Source organism: Mesocricetus auratus, unplaced genomic scaffold (assembly GCF_017639785.1).
Source record: "Mesocricetus auratus isolate SY011 unplaced genomic scaffold, BCM_Maur_2.0 Super-Scaffold_100010, whole genome shotgun sequence".
NCBI lineage: Eukaryota > Metazoa > Chordata > Mammalia > Rodentia > Cricetidae > Mesocricetus > Mesocricetus auratus.
In genome coordinates, this window is record NW_024429194.1 from 51,558,386 (window position 1) to 51,585,682 (window position 27,297).

Genomic DNA, 27,297 nt, shown 5'->3' on the forward strand with positions numbered 1-27,297 from the left:
CAGGAGGAGTACACGCTAGGAAATAATCAAATTGAGGGCTGAAATCAATCAAGTAGAAACCAGGAAAACATTGCAAAGAACCAATGAAACAAAGAGTTGGTTCTTTGAGAAAATCAACAAGATAGACAAACCTTTGTCCAAACTAACCAAAAGACAGAGAGAGAGCATGCTAATTAACAAAATCAGAAAGGAAAAGGGTGATATAACAAGGGACACTGAGGAAATCCAGAGACATCAGGGCATACTTTGAAAACCTGTACTCCACACAATTTGAAAATATAAAGGAAATGAAAAATTTCCTGGATAGATATGACTTGCCAAAACTAAATCAAGAATGGATAAACAATCCAAACAGACCTACAATCTCTAATAAAATAGAAGCAGTCATCAAAAGTCTCCCAACAAAAAAAATCCCAGGTCCAGATGGCTTCAGTGCAGAATTCTACCAGAAATTCAAAAAGAGCTCATTCCAATACTCCTCAAAGTGTTCCACACAATAGAAGTGGAAGGCTCACTGCCAAACTCTTTTTACAAGGCTACAATTACCTTGGTACCCAAGCCACACAAGGAAACAAATAAGAAAAAGAACTATAGACCAATTTTCCTCATGAATATCAATGCAAAAATACTCAATAAAATACTAGCAAATCGGATTCAAGAACATATCAGAAAAATCATCCACCGTGATCAAGTAGGATGCATCACAGGAATGCAGGGATGGTTCAACATTAGAAAATCTATCAATGTAATCCACCATATAAACAAACTGCAAAAGAGAAACCACATTATCATTACATTAGATGCTGAAAAAGCATTGACAAAATCTAGCACCCCTTCATGATAAAGGTCCTAGAGAGATAACAGGAACATACTTGAACATAATAAAAGCAATATACAGTAAATCAACATTGAACATCAAACTAAATGGAGAGAAACTCAATGCAATTCCTCTAAAATCAGTAACAAGACAAGGTTGTCCACTATCTCTATATCTCTTCAATATTGTACTTGAAGCTATAACTAGAGCAATAAGACAACACATGGAGATCAAGGGGATACAAATAGGAAAAGTAGAAGTCAAGCTTTCACTATTTGCAGATGATATGATAGTTTACATAAGTGACGTGAAAAACTCTACAAGGGAACCCCTAGAGCTGATAAACACCTTCAGCAAAGTGGCAGGATACAAGGTTAATTCAAAAAAATCAGTGGCCCTATTATATACAGATGATAAAGTGGCTGAGAAAGAAATAAGAGAAACATCACCATAAACAGCATCAAATGTCTGGGGATAACGTTAACCAAAGAATTGAAAGACCTGTACATAAAGAACTTTGAGTCTCTAAAGAAAGAAACCAAAGAGGATACCAGAAAATGGAAAGATCTCCCATGCTCTTGGATTGGTAGGATCAACATAATAAAAATGGCAATCTTGCCAAAAGCAATCTACAGATTCAATGCAATCCCTATCAAAATTCTGGCAAAATTCTTCACAAACCTTGAAAGAACAGTAATCAACTTTATATGGAAAAACGCAAGACCCAGGATGGCCCAAACAAACCTATACAATACAGGAACTTCAGGAGGCATCGCCATCCCTGACTTCAAGATCTATTACAGAGCTCTAGTCCTGAAAACAGCTTGGTATTGGCACAAAAATAGACAGGTAAATCAATGGAATCAAATTGAAAACCCTGATTTTAACCCACACACCTATGAACACTTAATTTTTGACAAAGAAGCTAAAAGTATACTATGGAAAAAAGAAAGCATCTTCAACAAATGGTACTGGTATAACTGGATATTGGCATGCAGAAGACTGCAGATAGATCCATGTCTACTGCCTTGCACAAAACTTAAGTCCAAATGGATCAAAGACCTCAACATAAATCCAACCACACTGAAACTCTTAGAAGAGAAAGTGGGAGATACTCTTCAACGAATTGGTACAGGAGATCACTTCCTCAACACAACACTAGTAGCACAGACACTGAGATAGACAAATAACAAATGGGACCTCCTGAAACTAAGAAGCTTCTGTAAGGCAAAGGACAAAGTCAATAAGACAAAAAGGCAGTCCACAGAATGGGAAAAGGTATTCACTAACTCCACATCTGACAGAGGGCTGATCTCAAAAATTTACAAAGAACTCAAGAAGCAAGTCTCTAAAACACCAAAGGATTCAATTAAAAAGTGGGGTACAGAACTAAATAGAGAATTCTCAATAGGGGAGTCTAAAATGGCTGAGAGAGACTTGAAAAAGTGCTCAATATCCTAAGCCATGAGGGAAATGCAAATCAAAACAACTCTGAGATACCATCTTGCTCCTAACAGAATTGCTAACATCAAAAACACTGAAGGCAATTTATGCTAGAGAGGATGTGGAGAGAGAGGAACAATTCTCCACTGCTAGTGAGAGTGCCAATTCGTACACCCACTTTGAAAATCAGTATGGAGTTTCCTCAGAAAAATGGGAATCAATCTACCACAACACCCAGCAATTCCACTCTTAGGCACATATCCAAAAGATGCAAATTCATACAAGGACTTCTGTTCCACTATGTTCATAGCAGCATTATTTGTAATAGCCAGAACCCAGAAGCAACCTAGATGCTCCTCACCTGAAGAGTGGATAGAGAAAATGTGGTACATTTACACAATGGAGTACTACTCGGCTGAAAAACAATGGAATCTTGAAATTCCCAGGTAAATGGATGGCACTAGAAGAAACCATCTTGAGTGAGGTAACCCAGTCACAAAAAGACAAACATGGTGTGTACTCACTCATATATGGATTTTACACATGGATCAGGATAGTGCCAGTCTGCAATTCCACTGACACAGAGTCTGGGAAACAGGAAAGGACCTAAGAGAGATATGCATGGTACCCCAGAGAAGAGGAATGAGGCAAGATCTCCTGAACAGTTTTGGAACACTGCGGGAGGTGGTGGTGGGGGGGAGTGGGAGCTGAGAAGAAGACAGGGGGAGAAGAGGAGGAAAGAGTAGGTCATGGGGGAAACAGGAAGGTTGAGTGGGGGGTAGAATAGGGGGAGAACAGGATGAGAAATACCATAATAGAGGGAGTCATAGGTTTGAAGAGAGATCTGGCACCAGTAAGACCTCTGGGGATCTAAAAGGATGACACCAACTGGCAAACTAAGCAATAGTGGAAAGACTACCTTAAATGCCCATTCCTGATAATGAACTTGATGTCTACACTATATGCCATCCTAGAACCTTCATCCAGTGACTGATGGAAGCAGAAGCAAACACCCACAGTTAAACACTGAACTGAACCCATGGATCCCAGTGACAGAGAGAGAGGAGCAATGAGCAAATTGGCAAAGAATGGGCTGGTGAAGCCAGCAGAGACAGCTGATCTGAACAAGGGGGGAGCTCTTCGACCCCAGACAGACAGCTGGGAGGCCAGCATGGGGCTGACCCAGACCCCCTGAGTGTGCGGATCAGTGAGGAGGCCTGGGAAACCTATGGGGTCCTGGGCAGTAGATCATTATTTATCCCTTTCATACAAACTGACTTCGTTTGTCCATAACACAAAGAGGGATGCTATCTCAACCTGGACTCTTAGTGAAGTGCCTGGACCCTGCCCTGAGCGAAATGACAGACTCTGGATATCCCCTATGTGGAAGGAAGTGGGGATAGGTTGGGAGGTTGGGGGGGTGCGGGAGGATGAAAGGCAGAGGGAACTGGGATTGACATGTGAAGCAAGCTATTTAAAATTCAAGTAATAAAAAATAGGAAAATAATTACACTGATATAGGAGTGGGTATTATACCTACATAGACATTTCTTTATTATTAAATATATTTTATTTAAAATGTTATAAATATAATTACACTATTTCTTCCTATTCTTCCTTGCCTCCACCCCCTTCTATGTATCCCATCCTATTGCTTCCCCTCAAATTCATGGCCTGTTGTTTTACTTTAGCTACTAATTTACATTTATATCTATTATATAAATACAACCTGTTCCGACTGTTTGGATATGTATATGATTTCAGGAATAATTATTTAAAATTGGATAGTCAATTAGGGGCTCATCCCTTGGGAATGTTAATTCTTCCTCCCTCCACAGTCTATGATTGCCTGAAGTTCTTTAGGGTGGGGTTCCATGAGATTACCTTCTTTCACCATCTTATGTCTATTGCCGTTGTCATTGTCTTCTTTAGGCAGCCATGTTACTGAGGTGTCATGAGAAGCTTCTCTGTAGCTTACAGGAGACACATTCTAACAATGGGTGTTCTTGTTTTTGGCTCTTAAAATCTTCCTGCTTCCTCTTCTAAAATGTTCCCTGAGTTTCAGGTGCATTAGTTGTGAGAGCTATGTCCAGTATGGCAAGATTAACCGCATGGTACAATAGTTGTACTCATACCTGAAGACAGAGTTTCTGTTCGTCCGATCCCACAGCCTTTTAGTCCCAAGTAAACACACTGAGGCTTCTGTTAATTAGAAATTGGTCGATGGCTCAGAGCTTATTGATTAGCTGCCTCTTAATTATTACCCCATTTCTATTAATCTAAGTATTTCCATATGATCTTATCTTACCAGAGACTCTTGCTCCCTCAGCAGCTATGTGGCATCTCTCTTGCAACCTCTCTCTGTGTCCTCTCCCCAGAATTCTCCTAGTCTTGTAGCCCTGCCTATACTTCTTGCCTGGCTACTGACCAATCAGTATTTTATTCATCAAGCAATAAGAGAAACTTCCCTCATCACATAACTTTGTAGTAACTAACAGCAGTCAAATTTGACTCAAGTTCTATTCAACATGAGGGAAACGTTGCCTAACACTGCTTGGTGACCAAGAACAAGAGACTAGATAGCCAAGAAACTTAGGGTAAACCAAATACTACTGATTTTTTAAATGTATCAATAAAATGACAAATGACCTTTAAGGATATTCTGCTATGCTCATAGATTCTCTTAATCAGCAGTCAGTACAGAACCTTCCTTCTGCAGAAGATGTGGACAAATACTGAGATCCACTGCCAAATATTATTCAGGGAGAGAGAGAGAGAGAGAGAGAGAGAGAGAGAGAGAGAGAGAGAGAGAGAGAGAGAGAGAGAGAGAGAGAGAGAGAGAGACTCTTTGGGTCACACAGCTTTAAATGGGGTATTTCCATCAAGTCCCTCCTACTACCCCCCAGAACACAGAGAAACCCGTGGAGAGGTGAAGAGAGTATAAGATCCAGAGGAGATGGAGTACACCAGAACAAATCCCTCAAAACCAACAAAGCAAAGCTCATTTGATCTGATAAAGACTGAAACAGTAACCACAGTGCCTGCATGGGTCTTTACTAGGTCCTCCGTGTATGTATTAAAGCTTTCAATTTTTACTGGGTCCTTCGTGTATGTATTAGACTTTCAATTTATATTCTTATGGGATTCCTCAGTGTGTGAGCAAGTATGTTTCTGATTCTTGTGCCTTCTTTTGGGTTCTTTTCCTTCTGTTCATTTGCCTTATCCAACTTCGATGTGATAGTTTTTGCTTTATTTATTATATTTTATTTTGTCATGTTTTGTTGTTTTTCTCTTAGAAACCTTTTCTAATGAGAGACAGAAAGGGAGTGGATCTGAAGGGAAGGAGAGGTGGAGAGGAACTGGAAAGAGCAGAGAGAAGGGAAATTGTAATTAGGGATATATTGTGTGAGAAAAGAATCTATTTGTTTTTTGATAAAAGGAGAATAAAAAATCATACTTTTAAATGAGATAGACATGTGTAATGTATAATTGAATTTAAATATTATACAATGCATACAATACATATATTGAAACATCATATCATATATAATAAGTATGTTTAATTTCTACATAATCATTAATTTTGGGGATCATAGGGGCTAATTATGGAGAAAAGGAGGTTAATGAGTAAAAAGAGACATGAAATATGACTTGAAGGCCTTCAGATGTTCTCTTTTAATGTGGGTCATTACTAGGAAGAATTCCTTACATGTTTATGAGTCATGAATCATAATATACTTACTGCGCTCAAGTATATGAAGAATATAATGAAATAAACCTGTTCCATGCATTTAGAATTAAAATATAAAATATAGAAAATTACAAAATGTGTAAAATAGCTAAAGATTTTGGAATAATGCACAGCATATACTCCCCAAATCTTGGCATGCTTTTTACAAATTAAAAATGTCAATATATCAAAATACCATTAATAGAGTAAAAAAAGGTGATACAACATAGACATTGGCAAGAATATAACTAAAATAGTTCTTGCATTTTAAAATTCACAAAGAATATATTCAAATTTATAATATAAACAGGCACATGACATAAAAGAGAAAGAAGCAAAAGGCTGGAAAGATGACAAGCATGAGCACCAGCAGTCCATCTCCAAAATAAACATTAGAGAGCCAGATGACACAGCCTAGTCTTGTAATTTCAGTTCTGTGGAGATGAAGACAGGGCATTGCTATAGCTTGTCAGGGAGACCCTGTATTGAAAGAAACAGAGAAGAAATAAGGAATGTCTCTGAGGAACAAAGCTCAAGGTTGTCCTACGGCTTCCACAAAGGTGTGGACACACACACACACATACACACACACACACACACACACACACACACAAACATGCATGATGCACATGCATACAATAGACACAAAAATAAATAATAAGCAATTTTTTGACATTTTGCAAAAGAAAAATCTGAATGGCTAGTAAATATATGGAAAGGTGTTCAACATCATTAGTTTGCAGAAAAATTTAAGACAAAACCACAATAAAATACCATTATGTGGTGACCAGGGTGACTCAAGTTTAAAAATGAAAATAAACCACAAGATTACCATTACTGATTTTTCATTTGCCTCAGGCTCCAATATGGTTTGGCATAGAACTGTTACTTATTCTGTCTTTATTTAAAATTTTGATATTTTGGTCATCGTTGACTTTTCATTGCTTTTTATTTGAAAAGGTACTTATTAAAATATTGTTTACCTTGATTTATTGCCTCTTTAAATTTACCCTTAAAGTTTGTGCCACAGAAGAGTACTAGCCTTTCTGACTAGTATATTTTGGTGACTAAAATTTTAAATAAAGGAGTACACTTAATTCAACTCCCTAACCCTCCCACCCTCTTAAACCCATAAAGTCCCTTTTTAATGTCCTGGATCGTGCAGTTGCTTCAAGTTTTATGCTCACATCTGCAGAGTTGAGGTTAAGAAACACCAATGAGACAAGATGTGCAGTTTGTCCATCCAGGTCTGGGTTAACCCACTCAATATAGCACATGGACCTGAAAAGTTTATGACTTCATTTTTCTTAGCATCTGAATAGTGTTCCATTGTGTGTTACATGTACAACACTTATTCATCCATCTGTTGAAGGACATTTAGATTGTTTCCTTTTACTGGCTATTGTGGTTAGGGTATCTCTGAAAGTTGCTGAGCAAGTCTCTCTGTAGTGCAGTATTGAGCCCCTTGTGGTGTAGCTAGATCATATGGTAGATTTATTTATAGCTTTTTGAGGATTCTTCATAAGGATTTCCAGAGTGGCTACACAAATTATGTTCCCATCAGCAGTGAATGAGGGGTCCCCTTTCATTATATCCTCAACAGCATTTTTGTCAATTTTTCTATTATTAATCTTAGCTATATTGACAGAGTGAGATAAAATTTCAAATTTGTTTTAATTTGTATTTTCCCTGTTAAAGATGATAAGCACCTTTTGAGATATGTCTTATCTATTTTATTTCTTCTACTGATAACTCCTTGAGTATTTTTTGAATTCTTCATATATTCTGGATATTTATCCTCTGTCAGATGTATAGCTAGAACAGTTTGCTCTCATTATATAGGTTTCTTCTTCACTTGATCAATTTTTTACATGTGCAGAATCTTTTCATTTTATGAGGAGATTGTCAATTATCATCCTTGATTCCTAGACAAATAAAGTCCTATTCAGAAACCTGAAGAGACTTTAATGAGGATGTTTGAAAACACCATAGGGAGTCATAGTATTTTATATTTACATAACATTATATAGATACATACATGCATGTATGCATATATACATACATGATATATTACATTATATATGCACATATAATTATATAATATTTTATATGTACATATATGTGTATTATATGTACACATATGTATGTAAATATATATAGCAAAAACCCCAGTATCAGACATGAGGAACCCCCTTTCAAGTTGTTTCTCTGAGTTGTCCAAGAGACTCTCAAGACCTCATGGGCTATTGCTGTTGCCTTTGGTTGCCTCCCAGACTTTGAATGTGAGCCCCAATGCTGAAGACACCACACACTCTGGACATAGGACTCAGAAGATTCAAACAGGGTCTAACCTGAGTGCCTACTACTTTTTCACTCTCTGAAGGTCCTATGTAAACTGCCAAAGGAGATAAGTGATCAATAGTCCTTTCATGGAGGACTGACCATGAAGTGCCAGGCCCCAAAGGATCAAACTAAAACCCAGTTTCTGCATATACAATTCAGTGAATGTCAGAAAATGATAACTAAGAACCAGATGACCAAAAAAATCTACTGTGAGATTTTTCTATCCTAGAAGTGACAATTGTCTTAGTGTTTCTACTGTTGTGAAGAGAAAAAGTAACCTTGGAAACTCTTATAAAAGAAACATTCAGAGAAACCCTGTCTCAAAGAAAAGAGAGGAAGAAAGAAAGAAAGGAAGGAAGAAAGAAAGGAAAGAAGAAAGAAAGGAAAGAAAGTTACCAGTATTAACATCACACCACATATTTCTCATTTAAGTATTTTTATTATAGGCAATGACAGAATATGGTGGCCTATTTATCAGTCTCTTCATGGAATAGTATACTCTGTGGGAGAAGGAGTTAGAGAGTACAGTGATTACTGTCCCCTGACTCACTACGTCCCACATGATCTATAAATGACAAAGCACACATCCATTCAGAAAATAATATGTGAAAAAATATTAGGAAGATACTATTTCCCTCACCTTAAAGATTGAGGGAATCTGGAGCTTATAACCACATTCAGTAACATGTCAAAGCCCTGAGATAAACCCAGATGCCCTGAGAAAGTCACACAGCAATCATGACTGTTTGTTACTTCAGCACAACCCCAACTCTCGAAATTGTGGCCTTAACCATAATTTTACCCATAACTATTCTCATATGGACAAGAAGAGGAACTCATTCCATTATTTCTCAGCAGATAGAATGTTGTGCGTGATGCGAAAGGGCCAAAACTGGTCCCTGTAAACACAATCTGCTTGCCTGAAGATCTGTGGGAATAGCAGCAAACATTAGGAGGTAAACTGGCTTCCTTATCTTAATAGTCTTTAATGTGTTTCATGATGTTTAAGATCTATCTATTGTATTGTAACATTAGGAATAATACTACGTTGCATGTCTTCAGTGGTATCTTCTTGCCTCCCTTTGATACTCATTATTAGTAGAGTAGGCTGACCTGGTAAATTGAAGATAGAAATGGCAGTAGTGAACACAGCAGGACTTTGGTAGTGTAGAATAAGAATGGTGTTAACACAGTTGCAGAAGTGGCCAGTAGCCTTGATAGATATAGCAGATAGTCATGAGAGAAAGTAGCATCAGAGACGAAGGTAGTGAGAAAGTCATGGCAGCAAACAGTAAGAGGAGTAAGTAATCGAACAACAGCAGAGGCTGGTGGCAAATGAAGTTGTAGCTAGCCGTGGCAGCCATCAAATCAGCAGTATCAATGAGAAGCAAGATGACATTTTCAGTGAGGAAGATAAAGTACAGAAACTGTAAGAAAGCTCGTAGCATTTAAATACATTAGAAGGCCTTTGACTGCTGAACAAGTTGTGGAGAGGGATGCCAGGAATTAAGGATCAAGAAATTCTCAGACACCTAAGCCCAAGAGGGATAACAGAAGCCATTGTCAATGACTGGGAAATCCCAACACATAGGCCTAGTGATAAAAATGCTAGCTAGTATCGAGGGCTTGGAATCCTAGATGCCTAGGTTGATGCTAAAGTGATAACACTTGTTACTATGCAGCCAAGGGCCTCAGTCCTCCAGTGCTGCACAAGACCTGTTATACTGAACTAAGACCTGCCACTGAACAAGACCTGCCACTGAACTAAGGGTCACCCTGCTGCTGCTCTTGGCTGTCTGCCACTGCTGCTCACTGATGCCAGAAGCCAAGTGTTACAAAACCTGCCAACTACATGTGCTAGAAGGGTTTGTCCCTTCCCATCCATGACCTCATTTGATAGAACAAAGGGATCCTGGCCAGCAGACTACTACCAGTAGCACTGGCCTCATTTTGACGCCACACCCAGGAACTCAGGCTTCCAGTCTGCTCCTTCATGTGGGAACAGTAGCAGCTGAAGGGGAAACGGCAATGGCAAGGCTCAGAACACACCCACACAATTGCCTCCCTGCTCCTGAACATCAGCTGTTGAGCGGGGGAATGAAGCCAGAATTATCACCAGCTGTTTCCCAAGCTGTTTTGGCAGCAATTCATAAAAGAATAGACTCCCCAGGCATATTCTTGAGTAATGTTATTGAAAGAGAAGTTATGTCTCCAGAAACATGCAATACAGAAAGGTGACAAATAGGCTCAACTTTTACCTTCCATTTTGCATGCTTGTCTTCTCAAATACTCTCTACCAAGCTCATGACCTAAGATTCCCATAAGTCACTAACACATATCTTCTGCTGTCTGTGGATTTTGGTGCCTGACTTTCTTCTTACTAACTAAATCCAACTAGAACTGGTTTTGACCTGAGATACTGGATGTGGGAGTAAGGATCCAGACTATTAAACCAACTGGTTTTTCCCCATTGTAGCTCCTGTTAATTACTTTGAATTTTATTGGATAGTTTTCCCAAACTGTAAATGGTAGATCAGATTGCAGAGTCATTTATTTCAGAAAACTGATTTCCTATATGTGTGGCTTAGAGACGATAAGGGGGTAATACAGAGTTTAATACACATGATGACTCAAGTTTCCAACTTGAGTCAACGAAGACAAGAACTTGTATTGATAATTACATTTTAAGTGTGCGTACACATCTACACACATTGCTAATCATGTTGTGCCTCATACTGTTTTAATAGACTTGCTACAGTGCTCCTAATGACCACAGTAATCAATATGAAAAAACAAACATTGCTCATCGGACAGTCTATGAGCTCATTTAGAAATATGTCACTTGGTCTCTTACAATAAAGAATATTTGGAAATTAAGCATGTTGAGTAAACATTCCTATATCAAGGAAGAAAGTCGAGTGAAATGCAATTTCCATACAAAAAGTTTACTGAGAAGTCAGAGCTAAAAGAAATGCTACTTACTCTCATTTTCTTTTGAGGGTTTTTCCAAAAACACTCAAGCTATCTCGCATGTTTCAGTGCATGACTGCTTTCTTGCCAAATCTAACTTGAAATATTATATTCTAAATATACATGTCACATAATCATGAATATCCTTTCCTTACTTGAATGAGGTCTGGCCAAACATTTTCCTGGCAGTTGTTATAACTATAAGAATACACTAGGATACTATAAAGCCAGCCAAAAAATTAGTAGGCTAACTTCCATGTAAGAATATGGAGATATTTATTTGATCAATATTAACAGGCTTTATGAGACAGTCTGTACAGCACAGACATTGACTTTAGCATTTTCAATGCTGTTACTGATAGAAGAAGAAAGAAAACTTCAGTCTGGCAAAGTACTGCTACGAAGTTAATTAATGTCTCTATTTTATCTAATGATGTAGAAGAAATTTAAACATGTAAAAATAAAAGGGAAAAGTACATTTATCCATAGTAGCAACGAACTGGGATTTCATTAAATAGAAAATACTTGTTTTCCTACTGCTGTGCCTATTGACTTTAGAATGTTGGTGCTCTGCACATAGATTCCTTTTATTTCTTCTCGCTACCTTACAGCACCAGCTCTGACCTCCACTATAAGGTTCAATTGATGCTCCATGAACTCACATCCTTCCCTTTTGCTAAAAAATGACAGTGTTTCATCTATGCATGGTGTTAGCAGTGGGCTACATTTTTTGTAGCTGCCATTTATCAGACTGAGAAAATGCTTCATTTTTCTTGTTGCTTAGAATCTTTCCCTCATCATGAGTGGATATTAAATTTGTCATAAGATTTTTCGGCATCAACTAAAAGGATCATATGTTTCTTTTCTCTCAGTCTGTCAGCATAGTGAATTCACCAGATTGTGTTGATCCATTTTCAAAAGTTAATACGCTCTTGTATATTTAGGGTAACCCCTACCTGGCCATTTCCTATTTGTCATATTGTTGAATCTGATTTAAGACTTTCCATCAATGTTCTCGAGGGATATTGGTCTATGCTTTCATTTTTATTTAGGTGTTTCTTGAGGCTGGACATTTTAAGGTAAAGTTTGCTTAATGGAATCAATTGGGAAGTGTTTCCATTTTGTATAAGTAAAATTCTGCTGCCTGATAAATTACATAAATTTAGCAGAGAATAGTTTTATGCAGGAGTGTGTCCTGCTTTACAATCACGTTATACAACATTCTGGAAGTATGGTTTTAAAAACACTATCCTTACAATCCTAATATTTATTTGAAACTAGTTCAATTGGAAAGTGTATTAATTCTAGAATTATATTATATTAATGTACTCAAAGCTTGACTAAAAGCTAATTTCACTGTTTCAAAAAGTATTATAAGAAATGACAAAGAAAATGCACATATTTGTTAGTGGGTAGAAGCCAGCTATCAAATGATAATAATCATACCCATTTTTCTAGGATAAAATATTAGTTTTAATAATCATCTTTCCTCCAAAATCAAATGAGAAGTGGACACAACAAATGTCTTTGAGTATATTAACATTTACAAGAAGCTTAGCTGTCCAGCTTTTATTGTTGAACAAGTTTTATAACTAATGAGATGCAAGAATCTTTTAGTTACCAATTATAATTATTCACATTGTTAGGCAATAAATTGGGTAATTAAATAATTGATCTCACTTTAATTTTTTACTTTTACAAATATTGATCTTGGTTGAAAATGCCCTATCTTTTATTTGACTGATGAATAAAAAAAGATACTAACCTTTACCCATCTTCAGTGGAAAAACCATTTTGAACAGCATTTCCAAGGACACTAAATAACACAAAATTCTTTAATAGTGTCTAAGTTTGATGCTACTGAGAATCATTTCAAACATTTTAATGATTTAGCTTAATATTAGAGTATATTGGAATGAAATAGACAAATTGGATATGTGATCATTGAAAACTGGGTTTCATTTGTTCTAATGTCTTAGGCCTCTTATGGAAGACCACTCCTTCCTGTTACTGGAGAACATTCTCTTTGAAAGTGGATTGAGCCAGGCATTGGTGGCACCTGCTTTTAATCCCAGCGCTCGGGAGGCAGAGGCAGGCAGATCTCTGTGAGTTCAAAGCCAGCCTGGTCTACAGAGTGAGTTCCAGGACAGACTCCAAAGCAATACAAAGAAACCCTGTCTCGAAAAAAATATTTTAAAAGTAGATTGATATTTGTCTTTGGAATATAAAGTTTAAATGAATTCATTATGTAATTCTGCCAGTATGAGAGAGATGGCATTAAGTGACATATATAAAATGCATGTAATATTATCCTTACTTTCTTTTTAGGCTCAGCACAATTCCTTATGAAGTCTGATTTTCAGGGAAAGAACTTTCTGAGCTTCATCCTTTAATAAGATGTAGTCTTGCATCTTTCATTACAACTGTGCTATATTGTAAGACCATTGTCCTGTAGCTAATTCCTTGTCACTTGCCAATTTTATCAGTACCTCAATTCTAGGAAGGCAATTTAACCTAAAAGAAATATTAACATGCAGATGCTCTAGGCAAGCATCTCATCTGGGAATCCTGATCAGATTTTTGGTGTTTGGTTGGGAGTGTGAATTGTAAAAGTGCCCTCCTGTACACCTGAGTCCCTGGCTTCACACAAGAGCAAGAAGAAGAATCTCCTACCAGAATACAGGCTCAAGAACCCCACTCAAGTTAGCACCCTGGCAACTAAATATGCTTTCCAATTTACCATACGAAAGTGAAACATTATATGTTATTGACAGTGAAGCAGTAGCCAAAATAACTCTTTATCACAATGCCTTTTATCTACTTATACAATGCACTGTCCAACCTTATTTTGCTTTCTACTTATTGGACACTTATATATTACTTAAATTGCTCTTGGACTTGGCATTCTTTTCTCTTCCACTCCTGAGATGATCATTCTCACACTTGCACTCAATCTGTTAAATTAGATGCATTCTGCTGGCACCTGATCAGAAAGACATTCATCATGGAACACTTTTATGCTCATTTGTAACTTGAAAACCCAGGAAGCGCCGTATTCATCCACCATCTTTTCTTCCCTGGGGATTGGTGACAGAAATGCATTATACACACCCGTAATCCCACAGATAAGTGTAGTCTTCACCCCTCATCAAGGAAATTTCTTTTTGCAACAAATGGAGACCACTACAGAATAATACAACCAATCAAAATACAGAGTTATGGAGCACAGTTGAACTGAGATACCATGATGCTGATACGCCTGACTTAGGGTAGGACACACACATACAGAATTTCAACTTTGAGGCAAAGCATCTAATAGTTGTTATGAATTCCATTGTTATGTATGTTATAATCATAATCATAATCCTTCTCTCCAAATCCGTAATGCAAGTTGTGCTGAAGGATCAATTGATTCCTCCTTATCTTGAGACTGACCAGGTCTTTGGGATCCAAGGTCCAACGCTGATTAGAAAAATAGTAACCAACACAAAGGAGCACCAAATCCTGATGACACCTCCATCAGGGCCTTCGGAACTCTACACTTCTGTTGTTTAATGTACCCAGTCTGTGATATTGTATTAAGCCATCCCTAGTCTCTAACAGACTGAGACAGCCCTCCTCTGTTTCCCCCACCACTCAAGTGAAAATGCCCTGTAGGCTAATCAGGGATTGCTTCTGAGAATCATAGCTTTTCCTCTCCTGCATGCTTTTGCATATGATGTTATCAACCTTCCCTTTGTTTTCTCCCTTCTACAAATCTACCTTATTTCCATGAAATGCAAAAACCTTGCAACTGCTGCTAAGAGCAAAAACTTCTGTCGACCCATCAAGGGATTGTTTAAAACTATTAAAAAGCTCTAAGTGGAATCCAGTTGTAGAGAGACAGGAGCAATAATGTGAGCAAAGTGGTCAAGCATGTTGGGGAAACCTATAGAAACAACTAATCTGATGAAGTGGGAACTCACTGACTCTGGGTTGAGATCTGGGGGACTGCGTAAGACCAAACTAGGCCCTCTGAATATGGGTGACAGTTGGGGAGCTTGGACAGTTTATGGGGCTACTAGTAGTGGAACCAGTATTCATTCCTAGTGCATGAACTGGCTTTTTGGAACCCATTCCCTATGGAGGGATAACTTGCTCAGCCTAGATGCAGGGTGGTGAACCTTGGTCCTTCCCCAAATGATGTGATAGACTTTGACAATTCCCCATGGGAGGCCTAGAGGGAGAGAGAACTAGGATTGGTATGTAAAATAAGATTGTTTTAAAATTAAAAAAAGAAAAAATATACATTTGTTGCTTATTTTAAATGTCGTTTTAATTTGTAGAAAATGTGTGCATATATAAAAATTTTATAGATATATAAATACAAAAATCTCTATATAAATATTTCCCATCCTTCTAGTCCAACTTTATGCATTAATACATTTTTTGCAGTACTGGAGATTAAACACAAGGCCTCATTGAAGCTATCCACTCTATTTAAATACAAAAAATAAATCTATATAAAATATATAAAAGCATCAATCTGTATGAAATTAAATATGCAAATTTTCTGTATATCAATTAATAAGCTATGTTCATGTGACCATATACAAAAATATAAGACATAATGGTAAGCCTGGGGAATTCCTGAATGCCCTTCTAGGCATTTTTCATTCCTGTACCTAAAGAAACCATGAAACTATATTTTAAATTGTTTTTCTAAATATTAGTTTTGCCCATTTAGAATTTATTTTTTTCTATATTTTTTCTTTAACGTTTTACATGTGTCACTTTCAGTTCCCTCTCCCTCCTCTCCTCCCCCACCCTCGAATGCTCCCAAGCCCTCACCCCCACTCCATCCCCCTCCCCTCCCCAGGGAGGGCAAGGGCTTCCAAAAGGGATTTTTAGAGTCAGTCACATCATACAGGGAAGGGCCTAGGTTCTTCCCCATGTATCCAGGCTGAGAGAGCATCCCTCCACGTGGTATGGGTTCCCAGAGTCCCTCTGTATGCCAGGAATAAATACTGCTCTACTTTCTAAGGTCCCACAAATTGCTAAGGCCTCCTTTGTCACCCAGGTTCAGTGGGAGGGATGTCTAAATCAATCCCATGCTGGCCCCTCAGTCTTCAGCCTGGGGTCCATGTGTTCCCCCTTCTTTAGGTCAGCTGCCTCTGTGGTTTTCCAGCCCAATCTTTATTCCTTGGGTCATCACTCCTCTTTCCTACTGGGTTCCAGGAGTTCAATTCGGTTCACAGCTGTGGGTGTCTGCCTCTGCCTCCATAAGCCACTAGATGAGAGTTCTAGGATGGCATATAGGGTAGTCATCATCCTCATTATCATGGGGGTCATTTAAGGTAGCCTTAATGCCAGTTGGTGTCATTCTTATAGATCTGTGAAGGTCTCACTAGTGCCAGATCTCTCCTCCAACTTATACTATTATGGTATCTCTCATCCTTTTTTCCTCTATTCTTACCCTGGCTCAACCTTCCTGCTCTCCCATGTCCTCCTCTCCCCTCCTCTTTTTTCCCTCTCTTTCTCCCATCTCCTTCTGTCCTTCCTTTCTCCCCCCCCCAATACAATTATGAAATCGCATCCCTTAACCCTTCTCCAGGTAACCATGCATATTTCTCTTAGGGTCCTCCCTCCACCCAAGACTCTGGCGGTGGGATTGTGGGCTGGCAATGCCATGCTCCATGTCTAAAATCCATATATGAGTGAGTACATACCATGCTTGTCATTTTGTGACTGGGTTACCTCACTCAGGATGGTTTCTTCTAGCGCCATCCATTTGCCTGCAAATTTCAAGATTCCATTGTTTTTTCTGCTGATTAGTACGCCATTGTGTAAATGTACCACATTTTCTCTATCCACTCTTCAGCTGAGTGGCATCTAGGATCTTTCCAGGTTCTGGCTATTACAAATAATGCTGCTATGAACATAGTTGAGCATATGCCCTTATTGTATGAGGGTACATCTTTTTGGTATATACCTAAGAGTGGAATTGCTAGACCTTCTGGAAGACTGATTTCCATTTTTCTGTGGAATCTCCATACTGATCTCCAAAGTGGAAAAGATATTTACAAACTTCACATCTGACAGAGGTCTGATCTCAAAAATTTACAAAGAACTCAAAAAGCAAGGCTCCAGAACACCAAAGGATCCAATTAAAAAATGGGGTACATAACTAAATAGAGAAGGAGTCCAAAATGGCCAAGAAATACTTGAGATAGTGCTCAACATCTTTAGCCATTAGGGAAATGCAAATCAAAACAACTCTGAGATATCATCTTACTCCCGTCAGAATGGCTAAAATATAAAACACTAATGACAGTTTGTGCTGGAGAGGATGTGGAGAAAGGGGCACACTCCTCCACTGCTGGTCAGAATGCCAACTTGTGCAGCCATTTAAGAATTTTGTATAAATGAGAATATTAAGTGGTGTATTTTTTTGGAAACTCTCATAACCTTTGTGCCTTGTCTACACTTGTAGTTCTCTGTCAGTGTACATAATGATGGTCCCTTTTATAACCATCGTCTGTTCAAAGACTTGTTCATCAGTGGATAACTGAGCAGTTTACAGTTTAGGTGTATTACGAATAAATCAGGCCTCTAAGTGGATGCATTTTTCCATTCTCATCTGTAATTATACAATAACAGAACTGCTAAGTCAGAAGATAATTGTGTGGTATTGTCAAAAGCATCCCCACTTTTGCTTCCCACATTATGTGTCACATCCTGTGTTCCTCTTAACAACACATAGAGGTTCCCCTCTCCCTACATCCTTGCCAATACATGTTGTCATTGGCCATCTTAATTTTAGTCTTTCTAATGAGCACACATTATTGTATGTACATACATTGTATATACATATGCATGTACATATATATTCCTGAATATAACCTGCTAAGTCCATATAATATTTCTTTGTGTATTCAGGGCTGACGGTTTAAAACTGGAAAGCTTATTGCTGTGATCTTCCCTGGGGAGGACCACCTCTTCGATTCTCAGCTTTCCTCAGTTGCCTGTACTTCTTTATTTGACTTGACAACTAGTGGGTCTTTCTCTATGCAATTTGGCATGCCGGTTATTGTTATCCTTGTTCAACTCATGTTTGGGAAGTCATGTTGGTAAGATTTTATGGCTCTTGATTCTGACATTGCTAGGACACACAATCTCACAGAAAACTCCCTGAAACCTGGGTTCTTACAACTTTTCCGCTCCCTCCTCCACTGAGCCGTGGATGTGGGAATGTCTTATAGATGTCTCCTTTAGCACTGTGCTCCGTAACTCTGCATTTTAATCAGCTGTATTTTCTGTAGTGGTCTCCATCTGCTGCAAGAAGAAGTTTCCTTGATGAAGGATGAAGACTGTACTTATCTGTGGGTTTAAGGGCAAATGTTTATAGATTATTTTACAGGATTATGCTGGTTTAATGAAGTAGTGATTGCAAATTTGCCTCCAGGAACCATGACTGCACTAGCACGGAGTAGCTGCATTTATTTTTAAGGTCATTTTATTTATTAAGCTTCTACAAATCACTGAAGATCAGTCGTTCTCATTTTGTGTTTACACTTGCTAGCATTTAATAAATGCATTTCTTCTGGCCACCTCTTCCTACTGCTTCATATTGCTTAGTTTCTGTGCTATATTACTTCTTATTTCTCCAGTGAGCCTATAACTCAGGAGAGAATTGTCTAGTTTACTCCTCTGTGTGCTCCACAGTAGTTAACGCTGACAGCCATGGAGGCGCTAGAAATGAAAACTAGGTGCCATCAACGTAATTTTTCCACAAAAATAGAAATTCAATTACTAAAATATTTATACATGAATCAAAGCTACCTGCAGGTATAGGGAGTACATGCGTAAATGTGAGGTTGACTAAAAGTAGATAAAGATAGTGTTACTCATATTCACCTAATTACAAAAATGGCTTTACTCATGTACTTGAAATCAAAAGAGTAGTTACATGCATAAAAAGTCTTCTGGGACATGTAGGCAAGGCTAAGCATCCTGTATTTTGACATTGTGGCCACATTAAACTAGTGTGTTCACTTTGTGCCTTTTTATTAATTATTGAAATTAAGATATTCACTTTATGCATATAGTTAATATACAATTTTATAAAATTAAAATTTTAGCTGTAGAATTTCATCATAGATATTCAATTGTGCTTTTCACAACATTTGTATACCTTAAGTGTTTCTATAATAATAAAGTTTTTATCAGTAAGAAATTGTTGCTGATTTTGAGGACATGTCATTTTATGCTGATATAATATATTCCCTCTAATGTTATTGCGACATTTGTTTGCTAAAAGGTAACATTCTTCTTTCTATTAAAATACATAAATTCATTTTTCAGGAAATCAATATCAACCTATAGGTAAGAGCTATTATTGAGTTTGCTCTTTGACAATTTCATATAAGTATAAAATGGGTTCTGACTATTATATTTTCCTTCCTATCCTGTTTAACTTCTGCTGCCTACAATTCTCTTCCCTTTTGCTGTTGTTTTGTTGTACAAATGTCCTGTTTAAGAACATTCAGCCATCACTTCTCCTCAGCATCTGGAGCAGCCATGTGTTTCTGCATTCGCTGCTAGTCACTGAATAGAGAGGCTTCCCTGATTAAAGTGAGAGTAACATTTGTCAGCAGATTTATTTTATTAAGAGGATGTGAAATTCTAAATCTCCAATATCATATCATTTCTGAAATACTACATCTATAGCATAATCAAGCACTGTATAGGAGAGAAATCTGATTTCTAGTGGCCAAGTTAAAGGCAAGTAATGTGCTGCCAATAAAGTTCAATGCGAATATAATGGCCCCCTAATGTTTTGAAGATTACCATTGGTATTGATCTTTGCCCCTTTCATTAGCTGTCCTTGGTCTGGTTAAGCCACGTAGGTACTGTCAGGATGCTGATAACAACTCAAGAAAGTTTTATCAAAACTCATGAGAAATACAGAAGACAACTAATAGATAAGAGTGTACATTATTTGCACAAAACACACATGCACTACCAGGATGTCTACTTCGACAATAAGCGAATCAGTCACCAAAGCTTCCTCTCCTGGAAGAGGTGAAAAACTGAAGTCTCAGAAGCCAAAACCTAGTCAAATGGGATCCAATCGGATAGATACACACTCTTTGTGTAGCCTCTTTGATGTCTACAAACATGCCATTTGAAAATGCCTCCCTGCTGCTGGCATGTCATCAGTAGATGTCCAATTATGCTTTGCCCTGTTTATCATTTGTCCTCTTTTCTACCCAACCATTAACAAAGGAGCAGTGGTTTCTACTGTTTAGTCTCTTGTCCTGATGGAAAGCAAGATCTGAAGCTCCAGGGCAGGTTTTTCTCCAACGCCCTTTACTTAGTCCAACGTTGAAATTATAGTGTGTGGTTTTAAAAACATCTTTGAATGTTCATCTTTATTCAAATATATATTATCTTTACCCAGAGAAAATTTGGGAAAATACATTAAAGACAGTGTTTTCAACATCTTTATAAAGAAAAAAGATAATCTGCTTACAATTCAGCTTTTTCTCAAATTTAATTATGTAAGATTGGATGCCATAATATTGATAATTCATTTTCCTAATTAAAGAACAAGAAACATTTTTATTTAAAATAATTTTATATATGAGCCAAAATGGACAGGGCATTAACATTTTAAATATTTCCATTCCAATTGAAGATATGTAGCCAGTAGAATGAGAACTTAAAATTACACTTTGGATCAAAAAATATCTTAATGTCGCTTCCCATAATTTTGGTTACAAATAGCATATGGTTTTGTCCTCTCACTAAAACCTTTCTATGCACACTCAAAACAATACCAGCATTTTGGTCTCTTCCTAACTAGTTATTAGAGTTCCTTCTTTAGAACAAGAAGCATCCTCAAGTATAGTAGACATGCCCTTCACAGAAAAAATAAAATGCTTATCTTTTTTGTTTCCCAAAGGCATTTAGAAAGTACAGTTATTATAAATAAATAAATACTTCATTCTTTACAGTATTAAGTATCTGTTGCTTCCACAATTTTTGATAACCTGTTTTTTTTAGAATTTGAATTTTAGGTTTTGAAAATGTGTCTCATAAATACAAAGACATTGAGAACAGGACAATTTGAATTAAATATTTCTTTTTCTTTGCAAAAAGAAAAGATTTGCATTCTTATCATTTGTGCCTCTGATTCTTACTTGAATAAGCTAGCTACAGCACCCATATATTTCCCATAATGATTATTCCTCCAGAGGAAGGCACTGTTCCCAACTAGCACGTCTCTATAGATTACCCCCTTTGGGTGGTAAAATTTTCCAGGATGAAATAAACTAATAAACTTTTGGTAACACCTTGTCATATTCACAATTCTTGAAAGGTTAAAAATGTGTATTACCATAGATGCTAAGAAATATTTTAGAAAGAGAAATGCCTTTTTGTTTCCTAAGCTTAAATGATAATGAGTATCTATATAAGTACAGTGTGTGTGTGTGTGGGTGGGTGGGTGGGTGGGTGTGTGCGCGCGCATGCGCACAAGACTGTATGTGTTGACTCATTTTGTACATCTGTGTGGCACTCCAACTGATGTTCAATGGAAATCTGTACTTCCAAAGAGAATGTAAGCAAAAGGCCTCCCGCATGATGTTAGCCTGTTTCTAGGTGACAGAAACACTCACTTTTGTGATAATTAAGTAGAATTTAGAGTACTTTTCAGTTGCTATTCCAGTCTCCATTCTGCCTTCCACAAAGCCCTTCTTCTATTATTCGTGTTTTGTACCTGGAATATAAAATCCCCAAGGATTTCTCTTCGTGTTCTACATTGATATTTTATAATGCATCTATGCACACAGTAATTCCTCCTGTGATATTGATGTTTTCAAAGTAAAATGGTGTTTTAGTGAAATAATTAATATTCTTTCATATTTAATGGGTGCTCTAAAAAAGAATGGGTTTTACATTTACTATAGTCAGTATTTCAATGGCTCTGTCCCAGACAAAGACCAAGTGTGCATATTGATTAATCCCTTCATTTTGAATTCTGTGAGTTAGGTACTTTAACTAAAATCATAAATACCAAAACTGAGTTGAGAATAGTTTTGTTTCTTACTCATGTCACAGTTCAATGTTGGGTGTTTAGTGGAGTGACTGTTGGCTCAGAAGTACGATTCTCTCCCATTCTTTAATGCTATCATCCTATAAAATCTCACAGGTCCCTGCTGAGTATTTTGCTTTCAGACAGAAAATGAGTTAAGAGATGGAGTTCACAATCTGGGGTATACATAGGGGCCAAGCTACAAGTGGAATTAGGCACATCCTCATCCATTCCTAGAGTTTGTCTCTTTTAATTCCTAGTTTAAAAAAAAAAGGAGGAAGGAAAAAATTCAGGTGACAATGTAACTCAGTTGCCCTGTCTGAATTTATTCCCTGCACATATTTCTGAGACTGAATACATTTTAACTAATATTTTAGTTTCATATAATTTTATCTTTGACCTATGAACTTCAAATAAAATAATGCCATAATCCAGTGTTTAGAAACATATGAACCAAAATTTTCTTGCCTAATATATTGTTCTCAACTTCTAAGGAGTATGTGAACTTGCTTTGGAAGGATAACAAGTGTGTCATCCACATGAGAAGATGCATCTCTGGGAATAATCATAAATGCACAGAATAATACTTTGGACAGTTTGTTCTTTGGCTTCTAAGAGACTCAATAGCATTCTGAACCTCCTCTTCAAATATAACAGTCACTATATTAGTTCCTTCACTGGGTCAGTAAGGGAGTGTCACTGGGCTGCTTTACCTATAGCAGATATTGGCCAGGGTTGTTTACTCATTTTCCTGTCTTTCTGGAGTAATAAAGCCTTATTCCATTTCTTGTACTTTTCAATGGAGTTGTCAGTTGGCATAGCCTAAGCCATAGGATTTCTATACTTTATTTTCTATAATTTAACCTGGATAGAACTGTAAAAAGTATAGTTAGCTGGTTAATGCAAACTATGGCTAAAAAGAAATTCCATTTTCCTATAAAGGTCAGTAGCTTGATATAATCAGACAGAAACTGATGCATGGGATTGGTTGAAATTAGTGTCTTCTATTCTGAATACCATGTCTGTTAAAGCATCCATTACTGAGTAGACTGTTGTCTGTTAATCCCCCCAAATCCCTATAAATACAGTCTGAAAACTTTTAGAACTTCTTTCCTACTGAAAATTATGTATGTGTGTGACATGAATGTTTCCTTTCTCATTTACTTAAAATTATGAATACACAACCCACCTTGAAATTTTTTTGTAAGAATTGTATCTATTTTACTTTCATAGAAAGTGATCTTCTAAGCAATATTATGCTAGTTGCAAACAAACAAAGAACTCAAGTAAGTATTCAATATTTGAAATATTACTTGGGCAATTTGAATATCTATCAAAAAATCACTGTATCTTGATTCATGTAGTTTAAGTAGCTCTTTTAAAAACAAAGCCTTTAGGTCTGAAGGGCATTATGGTCCCACAGAAACCCGAGGTAAAACTGTCTTGCCAAGGAGGATATAACCAGATAATGTCTACATTGCCAGAAATGGAGAAGATAGATAGATAGATAGATAGATAGATAGATAGATAGATAGATAGATAGATAAAAAGGGCTACAATTAATTTCGATAGTTGACATTAGGACTCCTACTCTTTCCAAGTAAAGTGATATCTAACACCCCCTTTTGCACGTCACGGCTCTAAAAGTTGCCAAGGGAGATTCTTTTTTTTCAGCACCATTATATCATGCTGTCTGCTTTGCAGAGAACTGGTATCATCAGTCTGATTCATCTCATGCCAGTTGCTGATGCTACAATCCCACAGAAAATGACTAAATTTTAACACATTTTTACACAAAGATTTACCACTGAGCAACATTCATTAGCTCTCAAATGCATATTTTTAAGTCCTTTACAGAAAACAGTCCTCAGTGTCTTACAATAAAGGCCAAAAAGAGAGTATTCTTTGCAATGTCCAAATCTGTGAGATTTTTGGCTGCCATAGAAGAAGGCATTGCAATGAGAAGGAGAAAATGAGGTGTAGCATTTTCATTTCAGCACAAGTTAAATAGAAGAGGCTGTTTCCACTGGAAACTGTGACAAATGTTAACCTGAAATTCCTCTGTTACTTTTAAGTTGCTCGCAAATGGCTTTATGTGCACACATATCTGAGGTGTAGAGTATATTAGGCATAAATTATGAACGAGATCCAGATAGTGTATTTTGGCCATATCTTCGTGGAGGCAAATCATTACAAAAGAAAAAATGTGAAACTAAAACCCTCTTTTCATCTTTGTTCTTTTATCAACCAGATAGCCATGAAGTTGAGATGAAAGGAATACCATCTTCCTCTCAGTAGCGCTGGAAAGTGCAGTGGAAGAGAGGGAGGTAGAAGATGGATATTTAAAACTGCATAAGCACATTATAATTTAGGTGAAACTTCCCTTTCCAAATACGGATTTCCATCTGCTTCTCCTCACAGGGTGTATTCCAACCAGTCTGTTCTAGTTATGGCCTTTGATATTCCTTCCATGTGCTGACCTTTCTGCCTCTAACCTGTCTGTCTCACTCTTCGTTGTTCAGGACAAAACTTCAACCTTTGTGCTGCAGTTTAGGCTGCATAGTTTTCTCCAAACTTATAATGGTAGAATTATCTTGCATTTGGGTCACTTGATGTCCTCCTATAATAATAAAGGTACCAATGCCCTTATTTTATGGTTGCTATAAGAGTTAAAAGCAATAACTCAAGGAAAGTTGCATAGTATAGTTAGCACCATTGCAGTTGTTCAATAAATGCTGGATGACTTACTCCCTATTTTTATAATCACTGTGATTGACCAAGTGAAAATACTGACATTTATAATAAAAGAAGTCATTTCTTTTACAGGCTTTTATTTCTCAATTTATGTTTAAAAAGCAGTAAGTACTGGCAGATTTTTGCCTTTATGTATATAGATTTCATCTAGCCTTTAATCTCTATTTTCACTACTACATTTCAAGCATTAGGTTTGCTAGAGTAACAGACACAACTGTCTCAGTCTTGTTCAGTCTTATATACATGCCGGGCTAATTCCAAATGCACCAACACATCTTTTTAACAACTATTTATCTATTTTAGTTTATGGATATGTATGTATGTGTGCCCGGGTGTATGTCTGTGCAGCTCATGATCACAAGAGTCTGCAGAGTTCAGAAGAAGTGTTATATCCCCTGAAACTGGGCTTATAGATGGTTGTGATCTCTTGGCTTCTGTACCATCTCTCCAGTGCCAACCAATACGTCTTGGGATCAGCAGTGTATATTCTGATAGAACTTTAGTTATTCACACACCCTACCTACACTCTTGACATCATCAGTAATTGAGAGTAATAGACTCCCTAACTCCAAGATAATCTATAGCTCAGGGAGATTTTTTTCATTCCCTTGTAGCACACTTACAAAGGGATACTCTCTGTATCCTATGTCATTCACAAGGAGACCTCTTAGCTTTGCCTGTACAAAGAACACCAGCATATTGTTAAGGAGTGCTTTCCCATTAAGATTTGAGAAGTTGTGAATCAGCTTTAGACCTGGCAAGTTTTCCCATCCTACTTGAAATTTTCATAGGTACTTTATCAAACAAGAATAACTCATGCTTTGATTTTCTTTTTTTCTCTCAACCACTGTAAAATACAATCAGCCCCAAGTGCCAAAAATATTTATTTCCATTTTATGCACAATCTATTTCTTATAAATAAACATGCTGCCTTATTGAAGTTGGTACTAACTAGGAAGATCCCTGCTGACTAGCTTTCATAGTACCAGACAAAGCTACATATGCTGTGGTAGGTGGATAAGTTCATTATCAGTCTTACCCAATTGTAAGCCCTGTGAATTACTAGAATGACTGGCATGCTCATGGGTCCAATATAGGCATGAATGCTACAGGGATAACTGGGCATTTTCTGTATTTAAGGACTGCTTTCTACAGAAGGAAACATGCCTAATACTGCAAACCAGGGGCCCGTGTTGTTGTGATCACAGACCAAATGGGTGAGCCCAATACTATTATTCTAATAAATTGACCTAGTAAAAAACTGCCTCCTACATTTTCTTTTCTCCCATAGATTGGTGCAGCTCTGTGATCTTGTCAGAAAAGTTTCTTTGTGCCTTGGACAAGAATTAATGCAGAAATTAACAACTGATAATAGTGAACAAAATAAGTGCCAATAGAATGCTCGGTCACAATTGGGACATCTATACCACACTCAACTTTGATGCTCAGGGACCATCACAGATGTTGGAAGGACTAATATAAGATCTAGAGGTTGGGGGGGATGGGAACAAATGTCTTCTGTTTATAGCAGAACCACTATGCTCAAGAAATCACAGAAGCTATGGGTTCATGCCCAAGGTCAAGTTGGTCAAAATTCTAGTATGGAAACGAAAAGGATTTATGATGCTCCACCCCTCTAGAAGAAATACAGACAAATGATGGTCGCTGGTATGTTGACCATGCTCCAGTAGATGGCCTCACACCTATGAGTATAATGGTAGCAGAAACTGAACTCAATGGTTAAATAAACAAAAAAAAAAAAAACAAGGGAAAACAAAGTTGGGAGGGATAAAAAAAATGGGGTTGATCTGGGAGAAGTTAATTTGAGAAGTGAGGGTAAATATGATCAAAATGCTATGTATGAAATTCTAGAGAATTAATAAAACTATTTTTCTCCGTTTTTTTTTTTTTGGTTTTTCAAGACAGGGTTTCTCTGTATTACTTTGGAGCCTGTCCTGGAACTTGCTCTGTAAACCAGGCTTGTCTCAAACTCACATGGATCTGCCCACCTCTGCCTCCCGGGTGCTGGGATTAAAGGTGTGCACCACCAACATCCAACCAATAAAACTATTTTCAATGTGAATGAGAAAAAGGTCTGGTTTCCAAAAAATCTCAGCACTCCATTGTGATTTATAATTCATAGGGCTGTAAATGACAAATCAC